This window comes from Primulina tabacum, chromosome 12 (assembly GCF_025594145.1).
Source record: "Primulina tabacum isolate GXHZ01 chromosome 12, ASM2559414v2, whole genome shotgun sequence".
NCBI lineage: Eukaryota > Viridiplantae > Streptophyta > Magnoliopsida > Lamiales > Gesneriaceae > Primulina > Primulina tabacum.
In genome coordinates, this window is record NC_134561.1 from 3,371,158 (window position 1) to 3,378,294 (window position 7,137).

The window sequence follows — 7,137 nt, forward strand, 5'->3', positions numbered from 1 at the left end:
AAAAAACTGTTAAATTCGAACCTGAAACAACCTGAAAACTCTCAACCCGACTGACTCGACTCAACCCTCTCAACTTAACTCATCCGATTTTTTTTTTATTTTTAATAATAATTAAATAAAAATTCAAAAAAATAATAATAAAATTTTAGTTTAAACAAATAACAATAAAACAAACCTTATATATGATTAAAATTTAAAAATATAATGATAGAAAATCGAAATTATATTTACTAAATCGAATAAATAATTGTTTAAAAAATATACAAAATAAATATTAAATGAAAAAATACATGATATAAATGTACAACAATATTTTTTCCTTCAAATATACGATATACAAAAATATAGACTATCTATCGGAGCATTACATGAAAATTCTCCCTCCTATCTATCTTTCAAACAATCAAAACTTGACTTACAGATTCCGTGTGGGTTATTATTTAAAAAATAAAATAAAATAAAATCAGTTAGACTCAACTTAGTGAACTTTTAAATGATAATACATTAATATCTAAATCATTTTTAAAAAAAATAATTAGTTTTTTTTTTGAAATCAAAAAAAAAAAAAAATTAATTAGTTCAAAAAAAAAAAAAATAATTAGTTCATATTAACTTTAAGAGGATATTAATGCATATCTTAATGTGTGGTAGACTCCTATCTACTTTGCAGCCGTACGTAGTACTCTAGCAGTAGTGTACTAAGATAAAATTAATATCATCCCACAATAAATTTTTATTTAAAACAAAAAAAAAATGGAGTTATTGCATCAAATAGGTAATTAATTAGTTACGCCTAATTAATAAGAGTTGTCAACCACTAATTGCATGTTGTTTATTAATTAACAATTAAAAGGAGGTAACAACTCTTGTGTTAGGTGTATGTGTGTATATATAATATCATATATGTCAAAACGGGTGAGCAGAATGAGTCCCGTCGTTTTGGTGGTTTGGAAAAACACCAACTCAACCCACCTAGTTTAAATAGTGGGACGAGCTAACCAATTGAACTTAGACTATTTTTATGTGTAATTTGATAGGTTGGACGAGCCGACCTGCAACCCACGACTAGACGAACCCACTTTACTATTTTGACAGATCAAAAAATTATCAACTCAAGTATGTAGAGACGGCCAGCTCAATGAGTCTAACCCATTGCAAAGAACCCATCTATTTTATTAATTTAATTTGATAAGGATGTCTTCACGAGACATCATAAATAATATACATAAAGAAGCTAGTCTATGCTAGCTAAAATAAAGTAGTATAGCTAGCTAAAATAAAGTAGTATAACTCATGCATTTTTATGATGTGACGGTCACATAAATCTCTCTCAATAAAAAAAACGTATTTAAATTCGCTTTAAAACAAAAAACTTCACTCTCATTATAATTAAATAAAAATACAATGATGTAACAAACAATTTATGTCACGCCCCGAGTCCGAAGCGTCGGTGACATCCGGCATTGTTTAACAATTACATTGAAAAACAATAAAGCCTCGTATCAAATCAAACCAGTCTTTTTCATAAATAGAGTATTGTCTTACAATGACAAAAGAATAAACTTTTACATCAGAGTTGCAGAAGCTAAACAAAAGAAAAAGTGTACAATTCTCGATTTCCTGATCTCGAAATCTGATCACCATCCCCAGAACGCTTCTTGCTCCTCCTCGTTTACTTGCTCTTCATTTTTATCTGAAATTGTAAGGGGTGAGTGTTTTGGGAAAACACTCAACAAGTGGGGGTCGATCGATTCCAAAGATACATATAGAACTTAATTCTTAAAAAAACTTTTCTTTATCATACTTTCAAAATTAACATTCTTAACTTGACAAGACAGAAAAGAATCGAATAATAGACCGAACTTATCAAATGATTCAGAACAAAACAGAAACAATTCAGATCATTTCAGAACAGACAAAAACACTGTTACTCATCTCATTTCCATGGTCAAATTGTCCCCAATATGTTAGTTCTCTAAGGGGTGAGGCCAGAACTCGGTTTTATACCCACCGGGGGGGCCAGACAGAAATGGTTTTCTACTCACCATTGGGGGCCAAACAGAAATTGTTTTATACCTACCATTGGGGGCCAGACAGAATCACAATTCTCGTCTCATTTCAACTTCGAATCGTAAAAGTGCAACAGAATTCAGAAGTAACAGACAAAACTTTTCAGATTTTCAGATTTCAGAGTTTTCATACGGACACAGCAGAATCAACGAATTTCGAATCATAAAAGAGAACACATAATCGATCGAAATTTTAAATAGAACAGATAGGAATTTTCGAAAATGAAGACACACATACATGCATGTCATGATATACATATTCAAGTTTTAAAATACAAATGAATATATATCAAAAGCCCACTTACAGATTTCTTGTACGAAGCTTTCTCTTGAAATTTCGGCAGCACTTCGGCGCAATTCTAACAAACACTGTCTTTGATGGGGCAGCACTTCGGCACAAGGTTTCCGTACTAGACTGCTCGAAAATATTTCCTCCTTCTTCCTTGACTTCGGTCGAGACTTGAGGGGTGAGGAGAGGGTCGAAAATTTGGGAGAGTTTTTGAGGGATTTTTGAAGTGCATTCTTGTATGTGACTTTAGGTGGTATTTATAGAAAATTCTTGCCCCTTCACCTTGCCTTGGTCGACCACTTGGAGCACAAGAAATGCCATAATGGTGTGATTAATTGTAGACCAAAATTCCATGTGTTCTCCAAGTTCAAGACTAGTTATAATGGTGGGTTCAAAAGTTCATGCATCCTTAAATGTCACCTTGATTTTCTAAAGGTCATTTCCTGCATCATCAATATGTCCTAGCTCTTAGCTCCTCCCGCAGCTCCTTCATGGGTTAACGCGAAGGTCATTTCTTGCACATTTAATTTGTCCGAACTCTTGGCTCAACTTATAGCTCCCTTTTTGGTTTTGTTAGGACAAACTTGGTTGAGCTGCTTCGAGCTGACAGATCGTGTCCTTGAGCTGGGGTTTTACTCCTTCCGTGACAATTCTCCGATGGATGCAGTTATTTGCAGCTCGGCCTTCTGTTGAGCTAATCCCTGAGCTTTGAAGTTACTTCCACGAGTTACTAGCTGAAAATCTAAGTTCATAATTAAGTTTATAATTAGAATGAAAGTATTCTGATCTTAGATTAAGCTAAGTTTTAAGCTCGTGTATTTCTTACCTTATTTACTTGGGATCGTAAAATCTCGGGTTCTCACATCCCTCCCTCCTTATTAAAAGTTTCGTCCCCGAAAGTTGCATCAGCTTGATCATTCAAATAGGTGAGGGTATTGTGACCGCATCTTCTCCTCGAGTTCCCAAGTTTCCTCTCTTTCAGTATGATTTGACCACTGTATCTTGACATAAGTTATTGTCCTGTGCCTCAATACTTGGTCTTTTGTGTCCACTATTCGAATAGGGACTTCTTCGTATTTGAGTTCTTCGTTGAGGTTTCCTTCAATCATCAGTGGTGCAACTTTGAGTACATGACTCGGGTCTGGGACATACTTCCTCAGTTGTGAGATGTGGAAAACGTTATGTATTCTGGCCATGTCTGGTGGTAACGCTAATCGGTAGGCTAAGGTTCCTACCTTTTCCAGTATCTCGAACGGTCCCACATATCTCGGATTCAACTTTCCGGATTTACTGAATCGAACTACTCCTTTCATAGGGGAGACCTTGACATAAGCTTTCTCACCAATTTCCAACTATAAGGGTCTTCTAAAAACGGTGTTACAACCTCCACTCTCAGCTCTTCAGGTATCTCCAGTAAATGTAGTTGTGTTTCGACGTTCTTGAGCCAGTTGTGACTGACCTCTGGGTCTTGGTTCCCATCGAAAGTTGGAACTCGATTCCTTCTGAGAGATTCGCAATGGTACTTAATCCCACGTGGTTGCGTTTCAGGTGGTTGTTGGATGGCGTTAGCCAATGGGTTCACGAGTCCTTGCAACGTTGCAGCTACGATAGTAGCTATTGCCATCATATCTTCTTGACTGAGATTTACTCTCGGAGATGGTGGTGGTGGTGGGTTTTCATCTTGATTGGCACCACGAGGGTTACGGTTGTTTCGGGGTGGTCTGCCTGCCATTTCCTATAAACATGTATTTTATTAATTTGTTTGCCACAATATTTAATCAAAGGAATAATTTCATTAAATTGTAAAAATTTTCATACAGTCAAATATTTTTCAAAACAAATGATTATTCAAATATTTCAAGATACAATCGAACCTATTCTAGAACTCTCTCTCCTTACTCGTCTATAACTTCTCCGTCCCCTACTGCTCCATTAATTTCTTCCTCCACAGGGTTCTCTTCCAGTTGTTCTATGGGTTCTTCCATATTGACCATCTCATTTTGTAGGTGCTCAATGTAATTCTGCAGTTGTGTGTTGTGGTGATCGAGATTGTTTACTTGATCCTGTAGTTCTTGTATTGTTGATTGGCTTAATTTTTCATCGACTTCTTGCTCTTCAATCCGCTCCTGAAGACGACGTTGGGTTTTGAGAAGACTATTATCCCAAATTTCGAGCGTAAAAATCCTATCTTGCGCTTTCTTCAACTCTTGCTTGGTGATCTCGTGCTGACGCTCTGACTCTAGATGATAAGCCGCGTAACGTCTAACGTCTTTGCGTAGTTTCTTCTCTTCCACTCGGGCTTCACGAAGATCCTCCATCATGCATACGTTATTTCCGTCCAACTGATAGTTATCTCTCTCAAGTTTATCATTCTTTTCTTTCAGCATTTTAATTTCTGACTCCTTTTCCTGAAGTTGTTTCTGAAGTTCATTTATAATGCTTTGAAAGTCCATGTTGGTTTCATATAAAAACATTTAAATAAGATACTCATCCATTCTTAAATATGCAATAAGATAATAGAAAGTTTAAAAATAGTTTGGTACACATATTATTTTCTTAGTCACAAGTTTACTAAAATCCAGATACTTTATTATAATGCTAATCTAATCGAACATCTCTCCGCCATCGCTATCGCTGGCATTGTCGTCTCCGGCCGCCTCCATCGGTGCTACCTCCTCTTCTTCCATGTACTCTATCACCAAATGTAGGTAGTTATTATGATCCTGAAGTCTGTCCATAGCGCTGTGGAGCTTCGAAATGTACCGATCCTGCCTGGCGTTGTACTCCTCCTGGCGCTGACGGGCCTGAGCAGCACGTCCTCTTTCTGTTTCTCCTCTCTCTAGCAATTCTCTGTTCAGCGAAGCCAGATGCGCAATGCGAGCTGAATCGGTGGGTATCTGAAGAAGTTGTCTCTCAGCCAAGTCCAGAAGATGAGCAAGTCGATGTATGTCGGTCTCCAATATGTGCCTAATCTCACTAAGCTCCTGTTTTTCCAGCTCCTCCCTAGCCAGTTGCGCCCTCAAGGTTGCAATCTCCCTAGCTTGATTATCTATGGTAAGCTGACGCATACAAAGAGCAGCCTGAGCGCGAGTATGTGGAGCAGCCATTTCCTAGGATAAAATGGAAGTAAAACATCAGAATCGTATAAAGGATAGAAAGGCACAAATAAAGGGCACATTTAAAGTGGTCGTGGAAAAATTTTTTATTCTAAGAATTGCGAAGCGATTGAAGGGATAGATTTTTTAAATCTGTTCGAAATTTAGGAAACTGATGGAAGTTGATTTTCAAGAACAGATGAATGTTGGACTCAAATTGGGATGCACTAGGCTTTTGCCAAAATTTGAAGTCAAATTTTGTCTGTCAAAATCCCAGCGGGATTATGAACCTGGTAGCTATGATACCACTAAAATGTCACGCCCCGAGTCCGAAGCGTCGGTAACATCCGGCATTGTTTAACAATTATATTGAAAAACAATAAAGCCTCGTATCAAACCAAACCAGTCTTTTTCATAAATAGAGCATTGTCTTACAATGACAAAAGAATAAACTTTTACATCAGAGTTGCAGAAGCTAAACAAAAGAAAAGGAGTACAATTCTCGATTTCCTGATCTCGAAATCTGATCACCATCCCCAGAACGCTTCTTGCTCCTCCTCGTTTACTTGCTCTTCATTTTTATCTGAAATTGTAAGGGGTAAGTGTTTTGGGAAAACACTCAGCAAGTGGGGGTCGATCGATTCCAAAGATACTTATAGAACTTAATTCTTAAAAAAACTGTTCTTTATCATACTTTCAAAATTAACATTCTTAGCTTGACAAGACAGAAAAGAATCGAATAATAGACCGAACTTATCAAATGATTCAGAACAAAACAGAAACAATTCAGATCATTTCAGAACAGACAAAAACACTGTTACTCATCTCATTTCCATGGTCAAATTGTCCCCAATATGTTAGTTCTCTAAGGGGTGAGGCCAGAACTCGGTTTTATACCCACCGGTGGGGGCCAGACAGAAATGGTTTTCTACCCACCATTGGGGGCCAAACAGAAATGGTTTTATACCCACCATTGGGGGCCAGACAGAATCACAATTCTCGTCCATTTCAACTTCGAATCGTAACAGTGCAACAGAATTCAGAAGTAACAGACAAAACTTTTCAGATTTTCAGATTTCAGAGTTTTCATACGGACACAGCGGAATCAACGAATTTCGAAGCATAAAAGAGAACACATAGTCGATCGAAATTTTAAATAGAACAGATAGCAATTTTCGAAAATGAAGACACACATACATGCATGTCATGATATACATATTCAAGTTTTAAAATACAAATGAATATATATCAAAAGCCCACTTACAGATTTCTTGTACGAAGCTTTCTCTTGAAATTTCGGCAGCACTTCGGCGCAACTCTAACAAACACTGTCTTTGATCGGGCAGCACTTCGGCACAAGGTTTCCGTAGTAGACTGCACGAAAATATTTCCTCCTTCTTCCTTGACTTCGGTCGAGACTTGAGGGGTGAGGAGAGGGCCGAAAATTTGGGAGAGTTTTTGAGGGATTTTTGAAGTGCATTCTTGTATGTGACTTTAGGTGGTATTTATAGAAAATTCTTGCCACTTCACCTTGCCTTGGTCGACCACTTGGATCACAAGAAATGCCATAATGGTGTGATTAATTGTAGACCAAAATTCCATGTGTTCTCCAAGTTCAAGACTAGTTATAATGGTGGATTCAAAAGTTCATGCATCCTTAAATGTCACCTTGATTTTCTAAAGG